At 31.7% G+C, this 27,203-nt stretch overlaps 1 protein-coding gene across 9 annotated transcripts in view; it reads left to right on the top strand.

The window, feature by feature from the left end:
- Nova1 (NOVA alternative splicing regulator 1) overlaps positions 1 to 27,203 on the top strand; it is a 143,349-nt gene that overhangs the window by 44,182 nt on the left and 71,964 nt on the right. Inside the window, exon 1 of one of the 9 annotated variants that reach the window (XM_087197049.1) lies at positions 1,669 to 1,770. The exons of 6 other annotated variants lie outside the window; for them this stretch is intronic. The gene's annotated coding sequence lies outside the window, so the exon portion shown is untranslated. Of the gene's footprint in view, positions 1 to 1,668; positions 1,771 to 1,795; positions 5,374 to 10,974; positions 11,437 to 27,203 lie in introns of those variants that run through there. 2 more of the 9 variants (XM_087197050.1, XM_087197052.1) reach the window with 2 other exon arrangements.

Here is a 27,203-nt window from a genome sequence, read left to right as displayed (position 1 = left end):
CTCTTTTGAACAGTCACTGTGATCATTGGTAAATTAGGGTAGGTGTTAAACTGTGTGCTGAATATGAATATTTTTCATTTAGTCATTGATACCTTCCAGTGTCCTATGTTTCATTTCACATGAAAAAAATAGCTACTCAACTTTCACATTTAATCCTAAAAGATCATTCAGTTGAGTTTCTTGGACATCATCAGTAGCTTCTGAAGTTTTGTAGGTGAGATGACAGAACCTTTTGAGAACCTTACAAAAGTTTATGACTTATTTACTCTACAAAAATGTATGTATGATTAATGTATTACATCTTTATTTTAGTGGGCAATTTTGAAGAATTTCAGGATTCCATAAACCCTGTATGTAGATTCTAGTTTCAAAATCTCTGGTCTGTGTCCGTTTTAATAATACAGAGTATGGGAAACTGTTCTTTCTTCCTCTACCAGCTCTTGTCACTTAAAAGAAAGTCCTTATCTATACTATGCTTTATTGTAGAAAGAATTAAAGAGAGGAAAAGAGCTGGGGATTTAACTCGTTGCACAGTGCCTGCCTGGCAAGCAGGAGGGTCTGAGTTCGATCCCTGGTACCCCCTCCCCCCAAAAAATGAAAAATATCAGTTATTTTTAACTGTCCTGAGTCTATGCGAAAGTAAATAAGTTCTGTTACTAATTTAGCAAATGCAATTCAGAAAAACTTGAATTAGGGTACATATTTTAAAGTTAGAGTAATAGAAACATAGTAGCTGTGCCTAGAGATAGGAGATTAGGGAATCCTTCCATCATAGTGACTTAGTGTTATTTTTAGAGATTAATTTTTGAATTTGATCAGATTCCATCAAGAATCATATAGAATGAATGGATGCTGCTATAGTAGGTGCTGTTGTAGTAAAAGGATGTGGTAATAATTTTCTATGTCAATGAACAAAAGCTATCTAATCTTGATTTATGCATTGTTCATATGGATTAAGGATGAAGACTGTATCTTGGATTTAATTTAATTTGACTTTGGAGAAGAGAAGTTGTCCTTTTATAGAGATCACTTTTTAAAACTCCAGTATATGAAAAGTAATTTACCTATCACTAGTTGTGAGAACTAGTTGTCTCGAAAAATTGATTCTTCAAAATATAAAATGATTCAGAATTTTAGAATGTTTTTTCTTATATTTGTTTTTAAATATTTCATGTTGCTTATGCTTCAGTTTTGAAATTTCACTTATTGTGGGACCCCTGCCCAGAATTGTCAACTGGAACAAAAGCATTAAATTAGCTGAACAGATTGAAGAATCTTGCTATGTATATTTGCCTGATTTTAGGTAAATTAGATAATGTTATAAGTCACTATAAAATGTTTGGGTTTTATTTTTAAAATATATGTTTAACATTTGGTTAATATGTTGTTAATTGAAGAACTGTACTTTTGCCTTTCTTGCAGTCATTCTTAACATTCAAGTTTTAAATGAATGATAACCCATATGTGTAGGTCTTTTGTGACTGAATGATGTACTCTGTGTTACCGTGGCACAGTTTTCAGACAGCCACTTTTGTTCTTAAATATTTTCATTTTCTATAGTACTTTTCATCCCTGTATATATGTACAGGAATCACTTCACCCACCACCGAATTGCAGCCACTTCTGAGGTGGAACGCAGCAACTGTTTAACAGCGCACTTTCCCCTAGGTGCTGACAGCTGCAGAAGAAATTGTACATGGTGCTGTACAGAAGGTATTTCTCCACTGTGCCATCTGCAGAGTGCAACTGACTAGGAGTACTACATAGACTGTAAGTTTCTTGTGTACCTGCCCTAGACTGGAAAATTCACTGAGAGAGAATAAGAAATAACTGGGAGACATCACTTAAAAAATGGACGGAGGTCAGTTGAACTTAGTGCTACTGTCTCTGGCTCTAAATTTCATTTAAAGGGCTTCTAATTTGTGATCGGTACCAAACTGAATAACAGACAGATGCACCACTCCTTGAAATTTTTTATTCTAAAAGCAGATGAGTCTAAAATATTTTTTAAATTCTGCATTGTTAATGAAATATAAAACAATCAAATTGTTTTTAAATATTTTCAAATAACCAAACCAATCTTACAAGATTTTATAACCATGTTCTTAAAATAGCAAATCTCTTTCTAATCCAACAGGAACATCTTAATTAGCTTTGCTTGCAATGCTTTGTACATTAGTCTTAATGCTTTTCTTAATGAAAGTTTTGTAACAAAGCCAGTTCATGATGAAGGTAGTTTTTATTGTTTGGTTTAGAAAGACTGAGTTTAAATTTTTAATAACATTTTGAAACAAAGCATGAGAGAGAAAAAACAGTAAATATTTGAACTTCCTCTTAATGTATTTTAGTCTCTTTCTCCAACTTCATGTCATTTTTTTGTAAGAGCAATTTTACAAGAGTGCTCTCTTTAGTAATAGTTCAGCATATTTATGTATGCCTTTTTGAAGATATTTCTATTTTTATTACTTTAGATTGTTTTTAGTTAATTGTGTATTTTTGGGGGGAGGATCAGTCTACAGAAATTTCTATGTAAAAACATTAGGGTCTCTTGGTCTTCCCAGTGTTAGTCATTTGAAATACAGTGTCATTTTTTTTTAAGTAACTTTAAATTACATGTCATGAGTTAAATATTTGTACACACATCTATGTCTATAGATTCAAAATGAAAGCAGATAAAAGTTAATTTCAAACCACAGTTTGTTTACTTGTAAAATTAATAAGAGTAGAAGAAATTATTTTCTAGATACTCTTTCTTTAAGTGCTTTCTTTTTAACTCAGGTAGGATTCCGTATACATAGAATTTTACCTTGTATTACAAATCGTGACGTTTTCATGTGAGTGATTTTGTTCTAGTTAGAATATTATTTGTGTTAATTAAATGTTGAGTAACTGTTTTAGAGTGAAAAGTGGAGGTCAAATTTCCAACAAAGAATTTCAGCTATCTCTGTGATGGGGATACCACACTCTTGAAATGGAATTTTTAAACATTAACGTAGTATAATTCATAGTATTTTTCAAGGAAGGATCAAATGAATTACAAAACTGTATTTACAGAGTAGAAATTTACTTAAATATTATTAAAAAACTCACTTTTGAAATGAGGTTTCTCCTTACATAATACTTCATTTAATAACCAGAGCACCAAAGATGTAAACATTATTTTAATAAATATAGTATAGACATAATGTATTTATGTATCTCTAGCAAGTGAACATTTTTATAATATATGAAATATTTCAGTTGCTTTTAGTAGTTCTTTTGCATCTTCAACACGTAGTTTACTTGTAAGTATTACTTAACACCATTTATTTTATTACCTGAAATAATAATCATTTGGGGAATAGACTGTAAGCTTTTTATATTATTTTAAGTTTTGGTGAAAATGCACAAACTCTACCTATTGTATATGTCTGGGTATATATTTTTAAATTATACTGGACATTTAATTGTTATGATTTAAACCTTTGTGTATAATGTAAAATTGGTGTCATTACCTTCAATTTTGCACCATATGAATTATTATAAACTTCTGGTGTATGGGATATGGATAAAGAAGTAAGTGGAAACATTTATTGAATATACTTCTGGGTTTTTTTAATTAAATGAAAATGCATTTCTTTTGTAATAACAAATAAACTGTTGGTGTTTCTCATAAATTATACATTCAAATACTTGTTTAGTTTACTTACGAGATTATCCTAATTCTTTAAAATAGATACCTACTCCATTGTTTTCCAAAGGGTAGGATTTAATTACTACTCATTTAATCATTATGGAATTCAAATCAATACTAGATTAAGAGTAACTAAATCTTAAACTTTTACTTATCCCATCACAATTGTAAATTTATAAAACAAAAAAATGATAGAAAGGTATAAATAATATGAATTTTTAAATATCTAATGATATGTGTTTAGCCTTCTATCAGTAATGTTCTGGTAATGTCTAGCTTTAAGAAGAATCTTTAGAAAGATAAACTGCATTAGGGCCAGTTAAAGAAATAAATAGTGAAATGGGCAAGAAAATAAGAGAGTATAAATCAATAAACTTAAGAGTGTAGATTTTATGTAATTGAATTACTTTTAAGTAAAATAGTTTAAAATGGAGTTTTCATTGATAATTTAAATTGTCAAATGCTTTCCTCACATTTCCAAAATATTACAGCTTTTAAATTAGGGAACTATATCAAATTATTTAAAGTATATTTTTAACGAATTTTTTGAAAAAACATATTGTGATGCCATAATGACATGAAACACATACAGATGTTTTAGTTTATTACTTATAGGGAGATTATCTTGCAATATAACATTATATGGACAATTGCTTTGATACTAAAATGGCTAAATCTTAAATTCCTTCCCTTAATAAAGCTTAGTGTTTCATTCATCAGTTTTATCATGAAAAATACAATTTATATTAATAGAATAATATATGCAATTTTAATTTAAAATATTTTAAAAATGTGAATTCTTTTTGTCTCAAGTAGTCTCAGGCATATCACATGAGATAAAAATTACACGTATAGAATTACCACACTTTGAGGTTATTTTATATATCAAATAATTTCCTATTTCTATGAATTTTTCAGTTAGTTTCAATATAATATGAATTAGTTGAAAATTTTAAATGTGTAAGTTTGGATATATATTGATAAGAGCTATTGCTATCACAGACCTTATTATCTTCTAAAAATTCCTTTAAACACTGAAATTGCTGTATGTCCTGTGGGTAAATGTGTGTGTGTATATATATGTGCATATCATCTTTCTAATGTATTTTCTGTAGTGTAGTCTGACTGCCATTTGTAGCTATTAATCAAGTGTAAATTGCTTAACAACTTTAAGGTTTTTTTAAACTGTTAATTGAGAATCATTACACCTACCTCACAGGGTTGTTGTGAGGGAAAAAACCAAAATAACAATAAAACATATCTGAAAGAATGCTTAGCATGTACTAGATGTATATAAAAAATAATTGTTATCATGACCTTTTAATGGCCCCCATTGTCCACAGGATCAAATCTAAATGTCCTGTCCTAACATGTGATCTGGCTCCTCCTTATGTCATCAGCCTCATTCTTTTCCTCCATGCTGCATGTACTAATTGATTGATACTGACTGAAGTCTTTGCAGTTCTCAGAATATACCATGCTTTTTCACTAAGGTATTTCTTTACCCCTCTTCCTTTCTAATATATATCATTAGACAGTCTTCTGTAAATCCTCTGCTTATTCCTATTCTAGCAATAACCGCGTGTAATGTACCTGCCTTTGTATTTGTCTGTTTCTTCTACTAGATGTAAACTTCTAGAGGATGGAATCTTACTTAGCTTTTCTGCCCATTACCTAACAGAATTTCTGCAACTCAGAAAGTAAGTGAACATTTTATAAGTAGATATAAATACCCTCTAAAAAATTCATAGCATATAATTATGATTGTTATTCATTAATAAGCAACTGGTTATTTTATATATAAAAATAGGTTGCAAACATCATAATATCAAAATTACCACTGTACAACTGGGCACAGTAGTTCATTCCAGTAATTCTAGCTACTCAGAAGATTGAAGCAGGAGGACTGTAAATTTAAGGCCAGCCAGGCCAACATAGCGAGACTCTGCATCAAAGTAAAATAAACTTTTTGGGATGTAACTCAGCGATACAGTACTTGCCCAGCAAACACAGCCCTGGATAAAATCTCTAATACTGCAAAAAATTATGGTGTATAATCAGCCTACTTTCTCCATTATTTTTACCACAATAATATGTTTATTAAAAGAAATGAACTGCCCAAATGTGCAAGCAAAAAGTTACTTTATTCTTTCCCATCGCTGTACCTGCAATTCCACTTTCAACATTTTTTCTGTCTCAAAAAAATGCTGTTTGTATGACTATTTCTTTTCTGTTCTTGCTCTTGCACATCTTTTATTGGTGCTTATTATTAGCCTTCTCCAACTCCTCTTGTTCTTTCTCTTCCTCATTCCTACTTTGTTTACTCTGACATTTTAACTTAATTTTCAGATAAAAAGGCTAATTAAAATTTCAAACTTTAAAATTTCTCTCATATATCAGCTTTGCTTAAAGCAGGTTTAAAAGTCTCAATAGTAGAGAATATGGTCAATTAGATTTTGCATTTTTTAAAAACTGTACTTAGGGGTATTCCAAAGTTTGAAGCTTAGAAGTAGGAAAGGACTAGTAATTGATAGTAAAAGTATTCTAGGAATCCAGAAGTTTTCTTGCCGTACTGGATTCACTAGACTCCCAGTGTCTGGAAATAAGCCAGCTGTAGTTACTTGATGTATATGATAGTTTCTTGTGTTTTTGACTGCCCTCTTTCGTCTTGGTCTCTCCTGTCTTTTTGCTGGAGTTAACTTGTTCTTTTTGTAATTCTCTAGGTAAGTCCCTTTAGACTTTGGGGGGGGGGTATCAGGGATTGAATTCAGGACCTTGCCCTTGCGATGCAGGCAGAGTGCCACTGAGCTACATCCCTGGCCCAAGTCCCTTTAGAAATGACTAAGTTTTAGTTTCTTTTTCCAAAGGCCCTTATCTGTTTCATGGGACAATTTGTTCTTGGTTTTATTTATTTATTTTTGAGATGAGATCTCACTGTGCTGTCTAGGCACCCCTGGGCTCAAGTAATAATTCTGCCTCTGCCTCCTAGGTAGCTGGATCTGGAGGTGTGCACCACTGCACCCAACTAGCAAACATATTAACTCCACCAAGCTTTGAAGTACTAATCCTTTCTAAGGTAGTAGGCGAGCCTGGGGATATCTTGCCCTTTAACAACTTTATTTTCAATACTAGGGGTTGAACCCAGGGCCTCCACAATGAACTACATCCCAAGCCCTTATTAAAAATTTTAAATTTTGAGTCAGTGTCTTGCTAAGTCTCTAAGTTTTCCAGTCTGGTCTGGAATTTAATGATCCTTTTGCCTCAGCCTCCCAAAATAACTGGGATTATAGGCATGTGGCACCATATCCTCCTCTCTTTCCCAAATAATTTTGGAATTTGTTTTTTTTTTCCCTTCCTCTAGATAGGGACTAGTTTTCAAGTGTCCTGTATTCTAGGATACAAATCAAAGTCTGAATGAGTCACTGTTTATTAGTCTCTAAAGTCTCTTTTCCTAACACACACACACACACACACACACACACGCACGCACACTTATTTTTTTAAATGTGAATGATGGACCAAAGATTGCCTGGACTGTTTTAGGGCACAATTATAGATGACCTGTCTTCACCTTTCTGATACCTGAAACTTACTGTTCTCCTCTGTAAGTCCTTAATTGAAAGTGAAACAACAGAAAAATTCTGATTTTAATGTCCATACCCACCACCACACCCTCCTTTGAACACATACAGACAGCTTCCTTTTTTATGCATGCCCATACATTTTGATAATCTCATAGCTTATCTCATGATATTTTGACATTTTTGAATGTCCTACCTTTTTTCCTGGAGAATCGTACCCTGTCTTCAGTTCCTAACTTGTGTGAAGTTTTTACTGATTGTGGCAGTTAGAGTAAGTTCTTTCCTTTAATTCATTCTCATTAATATTTTATTTTAGGTTGTTTACTTCTATTAACTGTAGATATGGCTTTTTCCCTGGCCACAATGTGAGCAGTTTTGAGTCACTGACTTATTTATTGGTGAACTTCTCACTCCCTGGTCTTTCTTATGGGTACAGTATATTATATGCTGAATTAATGAATCTCTCTTGGAAACTGAGATTGAAGTTCATCAGATTATTGAGTAATTCATACCTCTGATCTTTTTATATATTTCCTTTCTTGTTCCAAAAAAGATTTGAGGAGCAAGATTTAGTTTTTATGCAAAATGTATCTGTGTTTAATCAAAATAGTATTGCTCTTCATCTTTTTTTAGGGAAATTCATATTAAGTTTTAGTTGTGGTTTTGAATAAGTTGCTTTTATCTCATTTTCTTTCTAGTCAATGGGATTAATTGTAAGTACGGATAATGAAATATTCTATGTAACTTGGCGTTATGAGTAAGAAGAGTTAATGAAATATCACCATTTATTTTCTATTAAAATATTTTTTTCTTCATTTTCAAATTCTTTCAAGTTTCATATTTTTTCACTAGGTATGATCTGAAATGGTAAAACGGTGACCAAAAGGGCTGAGACAATAGATATTCCTATGAAAGAAAATTAAATTGAAGTTATATTTGTTGTTGCAAGTAATGGATTGTTTCAATCACTATTTTATTGCTATTTTGAATGATTACTACAGTAAATTGCCTCAATTTGTAATGTAGCTCTAAATTTCCAACATTCCTCAACAAAATATCAAAAGTAGGATTCTTCAGTACATATGATCAGGCAAATATATAAAAATCAGATAACCAAGAAATCAAACCACAGCAAATAGAGATAATTGAAAAAATTTCCCGTTCTTAAAACTTTCTCTGAAAAGTTCCATATAAGTACAGGTAATACATTAAGTGGAGATAACTTTCTCTTTGAATTGCATTGTTAAAGTTTGAAAGAAGATAAATCAGTGTGCAATAAAATGTCCCAATGATATTATTTATTTATTCCTTATTTCCATGTTGTTGAAAAAATAAAATTTTTGAAAAGAGAGGTTTTTACCTCATTTACTAACTTTCACCAGTCTGGTGATTTTTCACATTTAATTTAGGATAATTTTATTCATTAGCATTTACTGAGTTAGGGATCTTGGTGAATGAATGGTAAATACAATAGATCTCATGATCAGCTGAATTTCAAGATGTAGCCAACAGAAGTTATTATTTTTGTGCAGTCATATTTCTTATACCAATAAATTTCTTTATTAATTTTGTCATAAGAGGAAACAAGCTACAAAGTATGACTAAGTGATTCTTAGTTTTAAGGCTCAAAAGTATGATTTATTCCCAAACATTGCAGTAATTCAGAAATTTTATTTATCTTAGTAAAATGAATGAATCTTATATTTTTTTAGCTCTGAGTGGAATTTGATGTGAGAATGAACAAAATTTTATTTTCATGTTTTTCTGAATTTATTAGAGAAATCAGTATGCAGGAGAATTTTGGGGAGATATATCTAGTATACCGCAATTATCAAATAAAAATATAATTTCCCAAACAAATGACCTCTAATTCAATGTTAAATACTTATTATTCCATTTTTCCCCTTTTAAATGGTTCATTCTGTGTTTCAGTTTTGATATATAGGACTTTGTTTTGGAATGCCTCTTTTAGTGGGTCAATTAAAAATGTTAAAAATTGAGAAGTTAATTCTAAATTTTAAAAAATATCTAGTTACTTATTGTATAGTTAATCCTAGATAGTGTTCCCATACAAAATACTTTCCTTGTGTCAACAGGAAAAGGGGAAAACATAAAGAATTAGTTATCAGCTGATATTTCTGTTGTAAGATTCTAAAACTCTTAATTTTACATTGTCCTACTCTTCTACAGGGTATGACTCATTTAGCTTGTCTGAAATCAAACTGAGATCAGTAATTCCCCAATCCCATTCTGCCTCCCAGCCTTAGTTATTCTTGGCTTATGGGTTCACCATATGCTTTGTGACTTACATTTAAAAAATAAAATTCACTTTCTGTCCTTTGACTTAAATATCATCCTATTTATTTCTGAACACCAATTATTTTGCCTTTAGATTTCTCTTGAAATCATTGTGTTTTATTCTGTTTTACTTAAAACTAGATTTGTCTACTAGTTTTATCATTCTGTTTAGATTGCATTTTCCTTGGTGGAAGCCACATGTTGTTCACTTTTTGTTCTTTCTATGGATTATAGTCTCCTAATTCCCTTTTAAATTCATCTAATTATGAGGTAGTTGATTCTTGGTATTTAATTCTTTAAAATATTGAATTGATTGCTGAAAGTTAGATCAGTGCTACAATTTAAAGTTAGTCACACATTTGTCCAATTTGATGATTTGTCAGTGATACTGTTGCCAAGAAAGTGCCTTATATGAATCTAGAATAATAATAATCTATTAAGAATATTTGGTTTGGTACTAATTATGTAAAAACAAATTTTCCTGATATTAAACTGAGTTTAATCTTTTTATATTCATTCATATTTTAAAATATGATAATGTGCTATTTGGAAAAATAATTTTGGCAAAATGCATATAAGTGGTTAGGTGTCTTTTTACATTAGTGCTTTATTGGCTTTCTTAGAGACACAATGTAAATGGGAAGCATGCCTTTTGGAATATTACAGAAGGCTTATGCCAACTCCAGTCCCACTATAGGTCTGATTTATTCTTGTAAGAGGACACTGTGGCCTCCTATGATGAATCTCTGGTACAGACCATGTTAGTGCTTTCTGTGCTACAACTTTATAGATAGCTTGGTTTTCTCCTTGGCTGTTCTTATTACAGTTTTGAAGATAATCTCTTGTTTCTGAAAATTTTTATTATGAAAGTACTGTCATTCAGATGAATTTGAACCTGAATATGTGCTCAGTGTTTTTAGAGTGTTTAGAAAAATTCTTGGCATTTTTGTTAGTGTTGTATAGAAATAAGACAACACTTTTAATGGTTTCCTTAAAATATTTTTAGTCTATAATGCTATATATTTTGCTTAATATATTCCTATTTTCTTTCTATCCTTTTCCCTTTCTTTAATAATTATGTATGTATATCATTACATCTACCACCTGCCTGTACACATACACAGGTAAACAGAAGCGCTTTTAAATTCATAAGTTCATTTTTATATTTTAATGTCTCAATTATTTGTTTTCATAAGCTAACTTTTTTCAAGTCAGTTAAATTTTAATTTGGCTTGTTTAAAAATAAAATTAAAATTTATGTTTTACTGTTTATTTTTCAGGTTTGCCTCTGTTTATATTAATGCTCGTGCGGGTTTCTTTCATATTATGTGATATCTATTTAGCTTGTGTGGAATTTAGTAAGCTTAATATAATTTGTCCTGTTATTTGTATATTACTACATTCTTATATATTATTCATTCATTTGATATATGTTCATTAAATGTTTCTTTAGTAATATTTTATGCCAGGCATTGTCCTGCAAGCTGGTTATATGGAATGTCTCTGCCCTCCTGAAGCTTATATTCTTCTAAGGGAAGAAGACATCAACGTATAACACTACTGTGTAAGAAATAAGGATTTGAGGTAAACCAAACTGAGAAGGGGTATATTTTAACTAGGACAGTGAGAAAAAACATTTTCAAAGAAGGAACTTTTGAGTTGAGTTCCTAAAGAGGAAGAAAATCATATTCTATGTATGGTTCAAAGGTTTTTGAAGTGAAATATTTGTGATAATGCAAAAGCCAGAGCAAGTAGACCATAGTAAGGATTTAAAATTTTATCATTACCAGGTGAAGACAGTGGGTAATTAAGTATTATTAATGAACTGCTTAGCCCTGAGGAAATCCCTCTACCTGCTGTCCAGAAGATGAACAAAGGAAAGAGGTGAGGGCTAAGTACATTAATTATTAAGATGTTATGTGGCAGTCCCTTGAGAACTTATGGTGTCTTGGTGTAGTTATTTTATCAGTCAAAAAGATGAGAGGATGTTTTGGAAGAGCACTGTTAGAATTTATGAATGCATTAGAAATGAAAAAGTAAAAAGTATTAGATATAAACATTCAGTATTCTTTGAAACATAATTAAATGGACATGCTTTTCGATTGTAAAAGTGTACCATTATTTTATAAATTATTTCTTCAGTTCTTAACTTTTTATTTATTTATTTTTACTAGTAAATGTTTATAGCACATGTACTAATGTGCTATAATATATTCATTGTGGGGAAATGGTACAGGTACATACCACATTTTAGTTCTTTTTACTTTCCACCCCCCTCTTTCCTTATTAGTTTTTCCCTCATTTTTTGCTACCATAAATCACACTGATATTTTGTCTGTTTCTTAGTTCATTGTCATTGTGTATGTACATATAATGATTTATGAAAACTTGCTAATTCAAAAGGTAGTAAGGTATACCTTGCTATTTTAACTGCTTATCTTTGATTACTAGCTAGGTTAAGATTTAAGTGTATTTATTAACCAGTTGTATTTTTTGGTTTTTGTTTTGTTTCCAATTGAAAGTTGTCTGTAGTCTTAATGATTTTGGGGTGTCAGTATTTTCCTTACTCATTGGAAAGGCCAAGTTAACTTCTTCACATGATCTAAAAACTTCAACATGAGTTAGCCTTGATACTTTCTGATTCCATTTTATGTCGGTTCCCTCTCTGCCCTTTTTTGTTGTATACATTCCGAGCACGTCTGAAATAAGCAATCTTTGGCTTTCCTAAGGCCTTGAACTTGTGATTCTCCATTTCTCCATTTTTCTTCCTCCAAATCTTCTCTTATGATGGGGAGTGAAGATCCATGTGTCATGTTTCAGTATAGATGTTACTTCCTGAGAACTATTCCCTTCATCCTGATATAACATCCTTAATCACCTCTTTCTCATTGTATCACATTACTAGCTCTGCTCCACCCCTCACCCAGTCTTTTGTGATTTTCACAACACTTGCCACTATTTATTAGTTGTTTATATCTTTGCCTGGCTGTTCTAATGAGAATGAAAGAACCATGTGGACAGGAATCTACTCTGATTGTTTTTTGCTCTGAGGCTATGGCAGGCAACTAATATGTTTTATGGAGTGGCTAATGTAAGGATATTAACCATTTATCCCTTTGTGGTTGTGTTTTCCCTTTTCTCTAGCTGTCTTTCAACTTTGTTCATGATATTTAACATGTAGACTTAATTTTCCATTTTCAACAAAATTTTATCATTTTTAAAAGGAAAAAAATTTTCCATTTTGAAATCTTTCATTTATCTATACTTAAATGTTTCTAAATGTAAAATTTCCATTTATTTTTATGAATTTGGAAAACTATTTGAAAATAAAGATAACCCTCATAATTGTGTTATTTTCTTCCAGTTTTATTACGTATTTAAAGATAGAGATCATACTGTTTATGGGCCTTTTCATCTTTTCCCCAATTTATTGTACCTTGTACATATTTAGATAATATATATTCTTCATTCTTCACAACCATGTCATGTAAATTCTGCAAAATAACTGATTAGTCATCTGTTACAGTATCGTTATTAATCTCTCATGATATACTTCCTTAGTCTTTTTTCTTAATATAAATAACACAATACTTGTTACTCTTTAAGGTTTTGTGCTCATTTATGATAGTTTCATTATAGTATATTCCTAAACTTTAAATAGTGGATTTACTGGATCATAAGAGTATGTGTGTTCTCTCTCGGTTCTTATTTTTCACCCTTGCCCAGCCCTCCCTTCAACCCCTCCATTCCTCCCCATTTATAAAGATTTTGTTCCTATTTTTCCATTTTCTCATATTAATCCCATTCCCTTCTATCCTTTCCCCTAGCCCTCTCACTTCCTTCCCCTTTGCCCCTTTTCTTCTATTTCACATTACCTATTATACATTTTAGTCTTTATTTACACTTTCAGTTTCTCACACCAGAGAAACTATTCAGTATTTATACATGTGTGTCCTATTTATTTCACTTAAGAGTATCACCTCAATGTGCATCCACTTAGCTATAAATGTCTCTAATTTCTCATTTTTTATGGCTGAGTAGTACTCCATTTTATTAAAAAAACCCACATTTTCTTTATCCAGTCTCCAGTTGATAGGTATTTGGCCTGTTTCCAAGTTTTAGCTATCACAAACTGTGCTGCTATGAACATGGGCGCACATATATCACTGTGGTATGATTCTTTTAATTCTTTGGGGAAGATCCCCAGCAGTGGAATAGTGGGGTCAAATGGGACTTCCAGTCCTAGTTCTTTGAGGTATGTCCATACTGATTTCCACAGTGCTTGCACCTATGTAAAGGTGCAAATTTCCAATGATGAATGTCATTATATTCTATACCTAAAATGTACCAATGATTAGAATGAATAATCGATAATGCAAAATAGGAAGAAAAGTCCAGAGGGGTAGGGGTAGTGGGAGGGGCAGGGGAAAGGAAAGAAGGGAAAGGAAAAATGATGAGAAATGAAAAAAATGGAAATAAAATCTTTGTAAATAGGGGAAGGGTGGAGGGGGTGAAGGGAGGGCTAGGAATGGGGAAAAAATAAGAACCAAGATGCATTATGTAAAGGTACAATTCCCAGTGAGAAATGTAACTGTGTTGTATACCTAAAATGTACCAATAAAAGAATTTAACAACAACAATAAAAAGAGTGTGTGTGTTTTAAAACATTTGAATATTCATTGCCCAATTACAAGGCAGAAAATTTAAATCCATTTGCACTCTTCCTAGTAGGTAGTCATGTGTATGTGTGCACTGCCTGATATTCTGATTCCTAATACTACATGCTTTTAAAAACTTGGTTCATTTCAAAACATCCTCATTTGTTCTTCTTCTAAAGTTATCATAAAAAATTATTAGGGTGTTTTTATGTTCAAAATTTAAATTTCATAATCTAATTTATCTTTTCTTCTTTGTTCTTTCTTCATATCTGTACTTAAACAGTAATTTTCATTGTATAGTATATCATTTTATGTTTGCATTTCTCTCATTCATATTGAATGCATATTTGAATGCATGATATTCATATGGAATGCATATTTGAGAACATAGATTCTTGCATTTTTTCAAGAAGTAATCCAGTTATGCCAACAGTACCATTTTAAAGAATCATGGGTATTCTAATGATACTGTTTTTATGTATGCCAGGGTCTTTTGGGAGAGGGTTGTTTATTCTGGTTTGTTGTTATGTTAAATTTTTGGATTTTTTTTTTTTTATAGTTTCCCTTTCTTGTGAGGTATTTTCTAGGGTAATAATTCCCTGATTCCATTATCTTTTATCTTATAAAATATTGATATAGTATTATGTTTATTTTTCCAAATGAATTTAAACCATTTTGCCACTTTACTTTTCCTAAATGAACTATTTCTACTTTTAATTTTACTGAAATTCCATGAAAGCTAATAACTTCTTTGCACAAGATAGGGTTATATTATCTAGGATTTCATATAAAAACTGAGTTTTTTTGTTTTTCTAAGCTTCTTGGCATTATCACATAAAACAACCTGAGTTCATAGGCTACCTTGACTGTAATTATGTGACAGTCTTTTAAAATCCTTATTTATTTTTTGAGTGAATTTCAATATTTTACATTGTTCACAGAGAATTTTCTAATCTTTCAGGATTTTAAGGAATCTTTTGTTATATGTTTGTTATATATTAAGCATTGAAGCATTGTGGTAGGTGGTATGCATGTAAGGATAAAGAATATGTAATTTTTAATCTCAGGAAACATATTAGCCAGAGAAAAAGTAATTTTTTGTAGGGAGATGACAGAGAAATAGAAAAGAAGAGAATAACAAGTAAAATGTGATAACAGTTTCATCATGAATCTAGGCAGTAGTGACTAAGGTATAAAAATTGTTGAATACCTGAAGACTTGAGAAAATTTTAAGTAAGATTCTTAGGCTAGAGTTTAGGATAGGTCTTATCTAGGATGGAATAATTACTAAGAATTGAAAGCTGTGTTGTGGATTCTTCTTGAATTTCTACCTTTTCCTTTAAATATTGATTGATTTATATTTGTTTTGCTTATGTCATCATTAGGTACATTATTTTTTTATTTTTATTTTTTGTATCAGGAATTGAACTTGGGACCTTGCGTTTGCGAGGGAGGTGGCAGAGACACTGAGCTAAATCCCCAGCCCTTCGTACATTATTTTTAAAAGATTAACTCAATGGCAAGTAGAGAGCTAGTGAAGGTAGTGGGGGTAATAAATACCAGAAACAGTATTAAAATAAAAATTAGAGGAGCCTCCTAAATTCAGCTTATACACAGATGTAGAATTGAAAGAATATGTCTGTAGAAAAATATGCTAGCAAGATAATCACCCAATACTTGTGTAATTAACCAGGAAAAAAGAAACAGACATATTAATGAGACTTCTGAACCATATAGTATTATGTTTATTTTTTCAGAGGAACTTAAACCATTTTGCCACTTTACTCTTCCTAAATGAACTATTGTTAGTCTTAATTTTACTGAAATTCCATTAAAGCTAATAACTTCTTTGCAGTGTGATCTTAAAAATCATACTTAATAACATTTTTATTAGAACTTTATTTGAAAAAAATGAAAGAATTTATAGTTGGGAAATTCAGACATAATGTTTCAAATTTGTTTTAAGTGGGTCTCAGCACATATAGGCCAGGCACATAAGATATGAATATCAAAAGAAAATATCTTCTGCTCTGAAAAGATAAGATATTCTACAACATATTTTACAAAGATGATTTTAAAGTGCAGTATATTTGCTAACTTACCCCAGCACATAAGTCCATGTAAATCAGTGTAATTACCACTACAGTCAAGATGTGGTATATTCCCAGTGTGCCAAAAAATCCCATTATGCCCTTTGTCAGACCATCCTCCAGTCTTACCTTAGCTTCTTCCTGCTTTACCACCTTCTGCTACAAGGCAGTGACTGGTTTGCTTCCTTTCACTATAGATTTTGACTTCAGTTTTAGTTCCATAAATACATACAGTTTATAGCCTTATGTCTGATTTCTTTTGCTCCACCCATTATTTTTTAGATTTGTCTCTGATTTTGCATGTGTAATTTATTCCTTTTTATCAATGATGAGTGCTCATTGTCTGGGTATAGTTTGTTTATTCACATACCTGTTAATGAGTTACGTTATATACTAAGTTGTTTCCTGTAGTTGACTAATAAGAATAACATTGGTATGAATGTTTGAATACAAGTCTTTTTGCAGAAATAGCCTTTTATTTCTCTTGTGTATGTGCAAGTATTTAGGAATAGATTGTCTGACTCATATGGAGTCACCTGTTTTTATGAAAATACTTCTTTTCTAAATGTGTTTTATCATTTTAATTTCTGCCACCTCTTCATGTGTATTCCAAATGGTTCACATCCTCCTCAGTACTTAGTGGTATTAGCCTTTTTCATGTTAGCCATTGTAACTGGTGTGTAGTTATATTTCATTATGGTTTTAATTTTCATTTTCTTAATGGATTTTCTTCTTTTTACTGACTGTTGTAATATTTTCTTTCATCAATTTTTTCTTCAGATCTTTTGCCTATATTTATTGGATTGTTAATTTTCATATTTTTAAGTTACAAAGATTCTTTCATACTCAGGATGCAAGTTCTTTTCAGATATATGTACGTAAATAGTTTTTCCATATTTTAACTTTCCTTTTTATTTACTCATTTGTGTCCTTCAAGGAAGAGAAATTTTAATTTTTATGAAATCCAACTTACAGTTTTTTTCTTTTATGTGTCTTGCTTTTTGTGTCTTAAGAAACTCTACTGTATTGGATATTACTGTTTTTTCTAATGTTCTTGCTAATGTTTGGTTATTTTTTTCAGGATTTTAACTCCTTCATTCACCCAACATACACACATACATAGGAACTTATTACTGGGTACTAATAAACAAGTATTAGGAAACAGTCTTTAAAAAGTCTTTTTAATCATCTCTTAATTGCATGAGTAATTCATGAATATTTTTTTGAAAACTCCCAAGATACAGTTGTAGAATAAACACCAAAAGTACATTTGAATCTATTAGAGACTGGAGTTATTGGTGGTTGGAGTATTTGTTTTTTCTGTATATTGATACTGGTATGTACACACACACAAACACCACACACACATGCACAATGTATACACATTTGTAGAAGATTTTTTGGGAGAGCCATTACCCTAAATAAATATGTTATAATTGATTTTTTATTATAACAATATCTGACTAAACTTTTCATGTTGGTACCTTAATTCATTTGTACCACTGTATATTATTTAATAGAGTGGATATACCACAATTTCTTTTTCTTTTTCAAGCATACAGTAGGAAGACAATGGGAAAATTGACTGATAAAGATAAGCAACATTTAGATATGGGCATTTATTTCTTACATAGAAAGCAAAAAGAAAAAAGTATCCCACACACTAAAATGTCAAAACAAAAGGTAGAGGCCTGCTGTGTGAGATACGGGATATCTTGTTTCTGAAAACCGAGTTCTAGACCACAGCTAAATGTTTTTATATTCTGCATTGAAGGTCAGGCAGTAGGAAGCATCATACCTCATTAAAGCCTGGAATACCATGAGAAACTGTCTTGTGATAATCTCCTGTTCTCTAATCTCCCAGGAGAATGATAAAGCTCTTTACCATGAGGCAGATTAGCTGCATTTAAAGGTATTGCCTGTTGCCTGTATGTTTGTAGCAGCCCAGGCATTGTAATGAAACTAGTCACCTGCAACTCCCGCCCTTGGCCTTTCATATATACCTAGCAAACAGCTTTTAAGAGCATAATCACTTCATCAGAGACTCTTAATTGTATTTAGGGGCTTGGTGAAAACAAAGATGCTTCCAAGTAGGGTGATCAGATATACTTGGTGAATAGATTGTAGCCAAATTGGTTATCCAGAGTGAAATGAATTATAACATTAAATCAAGGTGCAGCAAGAGCTGCTGAAACTTACACATAACTGGCAAGCAGGAAGTACAGTACTATTTGACATCACTACTTGTGATAGACAAATTAGGATTATCAATTTTAATCTGTGTAAAACATCCAACAAAGTTTGTCTTCTCTTAAGTAGCAGAGGGAAACTACAGGGAACCAAAAATAATAGTATCGAGCAAAGGGAGTCATCATATTGATGTCCAGAAACTTAATCTTTTTCAGTGACCTGTTCATTCCTGGATGCATCATCTTTTGGGAGATTTGGGGGGATTATTAGATTAAGACTCTTCATTGGGAAATAGTCAAGTTTACCGGGTCAGGAAAAGAGCTGAAAGAAATTAATGTTCCATTTCCTCTTCCCTGGCCTGTGGATGCTATTGTTCTGTTTGCCATAGCCAACATTCTTTTCTTTCCACAGCCATGTTTTCTGCTCTTGCAGTATGATCAGTCTGTGACAGTTACTTAAACTTTTTCTAATCTTCCCTCTGACTTATACGTACCACATGGTGCAGACAAGACTAGGTGTCTCAAGAGTTTTTTTCATACAATGTAAGTTTCTTACATACAATATAGGCCACATAAGGAACACTCTAGGAGTAGCAATCACATATTTATAATCATTATTATTATCTATAAGTCTAGATGTAATAAGTTTACTAAGAGAGTAAAAGAATCAACAGGTCAGGGCTGGGGATCTAACTCAGTGGTTTTGCCGCCTGCCTCGCAAGCGGAAGGACCCGAGTTCGATCTCTGGTACCAAAAAAAAAAAAAAGAAAGAAAGAAAGAAAGTAAAAGAATCAACAGGTTAGAGACTCTTACCGCCAATCAACACTCGTTTGTTCCAGAAGTCTTCTTCCAAGATTAATTGCATATTTTATGTCTTTTATAGCAAGTCTTGCCTCTTCTCTTATTTCTAAACCTCGTAAACATCCTGTATGAGATAGGAAGTTCTCTTTTGGGGAATTGGGAATTGGCACACTAAGAACCCAAATTACCTTTCTTGAGACTGGAATCTGAACTTGTATACTAATTTTTTTACTTTTTCATTTGATGGTCTATTCCAACTTTCATTGGCACCTCTTACCTGAGGTTCATTTGGAGCATAAGTTATACATTGAGTGTCTCAGGTATCTGTCTCTGCTAGATGTTTTTGCCATAAAGGCAGCACCATTGTTCAATGGGATGTATTTTGAGAATCTAGATACATAACACAGTCCATCTAAGAGTCCTTGAATAGTGTGGCCTGCATCAATGTGGATGGAGATACCAGTAGACAGACACCTTTGCCAATAAATATCTTGGTGTCTACTGCTGTTAACACTTAGTGGTATCCTTAAAAGCAGGGAATGTTACCTATATACTCTATTTGATAGAATTAGACAGGGCTAGTATTTCTGTCTAAATACCCGAGAGTTCCTTTTCTACTTAATCTGTAGTTTGTATTAGTAGACACATTTATTGGCATCCTTGACTATGTGCTTGGATCACTGGGATTTGGGCATCCTGGAATGCAGCTGGATAACCATGGCCTGGACTCTAGGTGACTAAGGTCCTTACTTAGGAAGGTTTGATCAACATTAATTCTATTAATGGTGACTCTCAAAGGCCCCTTTCCTGCAGGCATACACATGGAACATGTGGTCCGGGTACAGTTTGCAGCCATAATGTTCACCTTCATAGAGACTAGGACTGGGTCAACTAATCATCCCACTGCTAGACTTTGCTATAAAACTAGCCCATTGCTTACTGATAAAACATTAAATATGTAACAGATTTTAAAGATGTTTACAAGGGAAAGCAACAGCCCATGACTTCACCCAATGAGCAGAGATTCCATTTCCACTACACCTTTAAACAGTTTTCTTTGGGACTGAGCAGCTGTACTAGCCCAGTATACCTATGCCACTGGACTTTACCAGACCTAATTCACCTTGAGTCAGACCTTATGCAATTTTTAAGCAAACTGGAGAACCCCAGACTACTGACGCCCATGAGATTTCCAAGGTTCTGATACAGACTATCCATCTAAAGTAATTTTGGGAATTCCTAGCCACTTTTTCATGTAGCTAATATACCTCCAGTTTTTAATAATATAATCTGTGTCTATAATACATTTTCAAGAATGCATTGCCTTGAAAGTAGACTTGCCCATAAATTATTTTAATTTACTTCGAGTTGGCAGGTATTGGTTAAAACTAATGGCAATTGAATTTCAAGTCTTAATCCCTTGATTCTAAATTCATAACAACGCTTAAACATATAATCTCAGTACTCACTGTTAATGGGAGTTTCAGATACAATTTGGTTTATTTCAAAGGAGCATAACAGTAACTCCTCTATATGGTTCTTATTCTAATAAAATTAGTAATATATATCCCTATATTTAATATGTAATAATTTTCAGTACTAAATTTTATATTTCAGTTAAGAATTTTGTAAACAGTGCTAGAGCTTTTTAATAAAGTGTTTTTATCTACTTTTATACTTCTCTCAGCTTAAATAATATTCCAACGTGTTTTTAATTTCTTTTTTTGAAAAAAGTATTTATGCAGGTTTCTAAGCAACTGTAGCTTTGAAATTGTAGGAGTGACTAAATATTTAAGAAAGCAACTGATCCAAATTTGTTATACTTTTGGAATTTATAAATGATGAAAAACAGAACTATGTTAGTCATCAATAAACTCCACCCACTTTGCAAAGTTAAAAAATATATTCTCATTTTTAACATGTTTCAAATATGAGTTATGTTTACTTAACATTTTTGTGATTTACTCAATTAATATTAATAAAAGTTTAATGGCTCTTTTATTAGCATTTTGGGAGAATTAACATTGAGTAAATAATAAGCCAGGAAGCAATTCTCTTAATATTAAATTTTCATTAAAAAAGAGAATTCTGTAATAGTCTGCAAATATAAAAATTGCAAGTGAAAAATTAATTTTATAATTTAAATCATGTTAATAACACTTTGCGTTTTAGAAGTTTAAGCTAAAAATTTGGCATTATTATCCATAACACATTATTTTAAAAAGGAACCCTAACCCTAAGTTGAACATTATGGGTTGCTTTAGTGTATGTTAATTCAGGTTATATATATATATATATATATTTACATAAATATATAATATATTTACATTAGTTTATTATATACGTATATACTGGATCATACATTATATTTAATAAAATGTCAGCCCACAGACTCTATTTTGATAGAAAAAGAGAACATGGATTTCTTATAAGCAGAAAACTACTATGATGGGAGAATGTGATTTCTTTTTCTAATAAGTTTACTGATAACTTTCAGATATGCAACTGTTACATGAATTGTGAAGTGTTTTTTTTTTTCTTTTACCAAATTGTTCCAGGTTCCTGCTTTCTCTGTTTTGTTCTTCATTGTAAGTATAGTAATAATTTGAATCTTAAAGCAGTAAATGACCTAAGGAACCTTTGTTTTATACAGAAAGTAGAAAAAATGTTGGCAAAGTTACTAACTATAAAAATAAGATCTTGTAGGAATTGGCTACTTTTGTTTGTAGCTGAAGACATTCAACACAAAATAAGTTGGCTGTCAATAACAGTACTGTAGTTGGCTAATGTAAAACAGACAGATGTTTTCCTCATTACATAGGCCTGGACAGATGTATTTTGGTAAGAGTTGCATTTTTTTAACAAAATTTAGCTGATTTGGTCCTCAGAATTTGAACGTTACTCTGAAAGCTTGTGTATATTAGCCTATATAAATACTTTATCCTTCCCAAATTATATATGAAAAGTGATTTTATATGTGTGATTTCTGAACTATAGTTTCAAAAGCCTATGAGTATCATTACAGTGGATTACATATTGTATGATAATATTTGTGATAAAATATTCTACACAGGTTGTATAACATCCCTTCTATAATCTGGAATATTGAAGAATTTCTTTGTGTTTTAAAAATAATTTCTCTATATCCAAATTTTCACTTTTAATGAACAATTCCTTGAGTTTTGCCCTGGTGTGTTACATTTGCTTTGTCTACTATACTGAACATGCAAAACTATGTTAAAGAATCCATCTTCAGATTTTGCTTTAGGAGAAAGCTTCCAAATACTCCTTTGAAGAACTTATTGTATATTCTATGGCATTCTTTATTGTTATTCCAGACCACTTTGATAAGTTCACTGAAAAAGTCCTCAACGTTTTCCTATGAATTGAAGGAAAACGTGGTACCATTTTAGTGTTGAGTGGAATTAACAGTTTTAGTATTGCTGTCAATTATTAATATTGAAACATTTGTGACACATGTCTTTTGAGTCATTTTTTTCTGATGGGTTTTTGTTGATCCCTCTGAGCTCATGTGAAAACCTTTTGACAACACCAATAAATGCAAGTATACTCTGTAATGTGGCTTCTAGTCACCATTCAAGAAGCACAAGCACTGGTCTTACTGTTTAAAGGTTTTTCATTCTGTGGAAACCAGATCTATAAACAGGTTGCTTTCATCCATGTTGTAACTAATTAAATCGATGGGTAGGTTTCAAAAAGACCCCCTGGTTATTTTTATTTTTTTTAATTATTTTATTGGTACATTTTAGGTATACAGTACGTTTACATTTATCATTGGGTGCTTGTATCTGTACATGATGTATCTTGGTTCCTATTTTTTTCCCCATTACCCGTGTGCCCTTCACCCCCTCCACCCTTCCCTATTTACATATATTTCGTTTCCATTTTTTTTTCTTTTCTCATAATTTTTCCTTTCCCTTCTTTCCTTTCCACTTCCCCTCCCACCACCCCTACACCTTTGGATCTTTTCCTATTTCAAATTATCAATTATTCATTTTAATCATTTTAATCCTTATTTACACTCTCAGTTTCTCACACTAGAGAAACTATTCAGTATTTACACATGTGTGTCCTATTTATTTCACTTAAGAGTATGGCCTCAATATGCACCCATTTAGCTATGTCTCTAGTTTCTCATTCTTTATGGCTGAGTAGTACTCCATTTTATAAAAAATCCACATCTTCTTTATCCAGTTTCCAGGACTTCATTGTATCCATACTTAAACACAGGAGTTTGTAAACTCTGGTCTGTGAGTCACATCTCGTGGGCTGCCTCATTTTCCCCAGCCTGCAAGCTACAGATTGTTTAAAATCTATAAGTGGTGGAAATAATAAGAAGAAATTAATGACATTTCAAGGAATGTGATAATTCTGTGAAATTCCAGTGTCAGTATATAAATGTATCAGAACACAAGCATGCCACATTGTCTGCTTTTGCAGTTTAGTGGCGGTTGAGTAGTTACAGCAGACATCATTCATGGTGCTCTCATCACATCACATTGCCTTGAAGGCACTGAAAATTTCAGGAACAGTATTTACCCTACCATTGTATTATTATTATCAGTCCATATTTACAGTGTCAAAAAAACCCCAAGAGAAATGTGAACTTCTAATGTTATGGTTTTAAGGCACCATACAGTGTGGATAATTTTGTTGTACAAGGTATTGTTATTCAGTAACTTGATATCTACACTAAAAGAATTAATGTCAACATTACCAGATTATGCCCTCATTGCAATGTTCCCAACATCTAAGAAAGCAGTGGTCAGAAAAAATTTTTAAATGATGTCTTAGAGTTAATGAAAATAATTAAACAGTTTGCAACAAGAGTAAGTTTCTGAGTAGTTAATTTGTTGATAGGCAAGGAAAGCCATTTCCAATGGTAAATTAAAACCTGTCCAAAGAAGATAGCCTTTTTCAAGAAGTTAATGTCTAGTTGTTTATTCAAGGAATTAATATTACTGAGAAATTAAATGTCTATGTATGGTCTCTGTGGAACAACTACAGTTGAGAATATTTTCAAAGACGTTGAGAAAATACTAATTCAGAACAAGTAGAAGTAGATGAATTACAACCGAAGGTGATAAAAACATGTTTGGAGCGCAATGATTTGTGTAGTTTTAGGAGCTTTCAGTGGATTTTGAAGATTAAAGGTTTTTAAATCTATGATTGTATGTTGTATTATTACTCACCAGTTAGTGGATATATTTGAATCTATCAAGTTATTGAACTAATATTGTCAAGAATATAGTTCATACACCCTTATAGTCTTAATCATTGACAGTTATGCACTTTTGTATGAAACATAAGATAAATATCTTGATTTTTCTCTTTCATATAGCAGTTTGTAAATTTAGTACTGATAAAGTTTATTATGATTTTTTGAATTTAGATCAAGATGGAAATTTTCCTGAATGAGAACCGTGAATCTGACTGCCAACCACAGTTATTGAGGCTAAATGGCTGTGTAAATTAGCTTTTTCTGTAAATTTGATAATGTTGCTAATGAATTCAATGCAAATTACCTGCCAAGAAAACACTTGAGTAGTTTAAACTTAAGTCATTTCTGCCACTAAGTTTTTGATCACATGAATACACTTCATGTGAATCGCTTCAACTCTTTCCAGAAATTAAAGCAAAATCTTCATTCCCATACAGAATTGCATAGATGTATCTTATAAGTTCATATTATGTTTCCAGGAGTGTGTTTCAGACTTTAGTACAGATTTTTACTTCTTTTTAAAAATTTAAAAATTTTTATTTTTTATTAGTACATGTTTTCAGTACATGATTACATTCATTGTGGGGATTTGTTACATCTACATAACACATCTTAATTGTTTTTATCCTCTTCCCATCTCCTCCCCTCCTCCCTCCATCTCTTGGTCCCCAGAACCTGCTACTTATTCTTCAGTTGTCAGTAATGTAATGACACACTAAATATTAAGGGAAAAATCCATTATAATTTTATACATACCTCCAAATAGTAAATATGCTCCTAAAATATTATATGATCATGAACATCTATCAGCATTTGTCACACAAAAACTGAAATAGAAAAAAATCTCATTGTAGCTCCACATTAGCATATCAACATTTACTATTGATTTGATGATAAAGAACACTGATTTTGAGCTCTAATTGAGGATAACATTATACCTTTACTCCCCAAATAATTTAAGTTTTCAAATATATATATTCTCTTTTGTTTGTAGTAGTAGATTGTTATAGTTTGAATTTTCTCAATAAAATTTGCAGAATTTTTCTCTGTTGTTATATAAGTGCCTATGTAATAGATTGTACCTCTGTTTTGCAAGTCCTAAAATACTTACTTTTTCTGACCTTTTATAGAAAAATTTACTGATCCCCACTCTGACATTCTTACTTTCACTTAACTAAATTAAGATTGCCTTCCTATGTTCTTTCTATATACTACAGTACATATGATCCCATTAAACACAGTGAGCTTCATTATCCATGAATTCTATGTTGGAGAACTTGTGCACTTGCTAAAGTTTATGTGTATTCCCCAGATCAGTGCATACGCAGAACTTTTACAATCAGTCATGGATATGAGCAAAGCAGTGAAACTTTTCAGTCAGGTGACACATACTTTCTTAGTTTAAATTGAACAAGGTAACACTACCTTTTTTGAGTTCTCAACTATAAACAAATGTCTTTTATTAGTTTACTTAGCACCATGTTTTTAACAATTTTGTGCTGGTGCCTAATGACTTTACTGTTCACAGTATCCCCAAATATAGTCCTAAAATGTTATCTCAGTGGTCCTAAATTCCAGGAGGTAATGATATCCCTTCTGGAGAAGTTATATGTGTTAGTGAGCATTCAGGCATGACTTATATGGTATTCATAAATCCGTAGTATGTAGTAAATATGATGTCTTTAAACAGAAGCACACATAAAGTGACAGATTACGAGTTGAGGTAATTGTGACCAGAGAGCCATAAAACCTAACTCTGTGTTCCCCCTAAGAGTAATAGTTCCAGTATTTGTTTATGGCAGCTTTATAGACTGAATTAGCTCAGATTGTGAGAGTCAACTGGATATGTGTATCAACAGAAATTGTATTCATTCTTCAACAGTTCAAGCAAAAATTATTTAAAATGATTCTTTCAGAGATCATACTTATGGGGATGCAAATTAAAAAAACATTTCCTTGTCTGTTTCCATTTCAGAAAGTTTTCTTTCCTATGCTGTTTTCCTGCTAATTATCTGCTTTTCTCAAAGTCATACAATTTTTAAAAATTTTGTTTTGTTTTTGGGTTTTTTTGGTATCAGGGATCAAACTCAGGACCTTGCACTTGAGAGGCAGGCATGGTGCCACTGAGCTACATCCCCAGCCCCAAAGTCATACAGTTTTTGTTTTCCTGTCCATAGGATGATGCTTTAATCCTAGTTGTAGCTTTGCCAGTCTCTATCATTATTTATAAAGAACCTAGAGGAAGTCAAATTGAATTATGCAAATCCATTACCAATACTCGAAAAAAAATTCAAAATTATATCAGGAAGACAAATTTTAGCATAGTTCATCCTTTTAGGACTTATGATTCTATATTATCTGTGAATTAATTTATCTTCCTAATACTTTTGCATAGGAATTAACAGTATTAATTTGCAAAAACAAACATGACACCACACATCTAAGAATTGAATAATTAAATCCGAAATCCTTTGTGTGAATTTCAAAGAATTCAAATGTGGGTGTGCTATACATATTCATAATTTGTGCTGTTTATTTTGCAAAGCATGTCATTGTCTACTACCATGGGAGTAGCCTCGCTGAGTATATCTTCATTTACTCTGTATATACCTTAATTCCTGCTGTCTCCAGTAATCGTGAGAATCTACTCAGTGTAGTTTACAAGTTAAAA

This window comes from Heterocephalus glaber, unplaced genomic scaffold (assembly GCF_053883595.1).
Source record: "Heterocephalus glaber isolate CG9 unplaced genomic scaffold, H.glaber_assembly_v1.0 deba00001662, whole genome shotgun sequence".
In the NCBI taxonomy this organism is placed as follows: domain Eukaryota; kingdom Metazoa; phylum Chordata; class Mammalia; order Rodentia; family Bathyergidae; genus Heterocephalus; species Heterocephalus glaber.
This window is presented reverse-complemented; position numbering and strand designations above follow the sequence as displayed.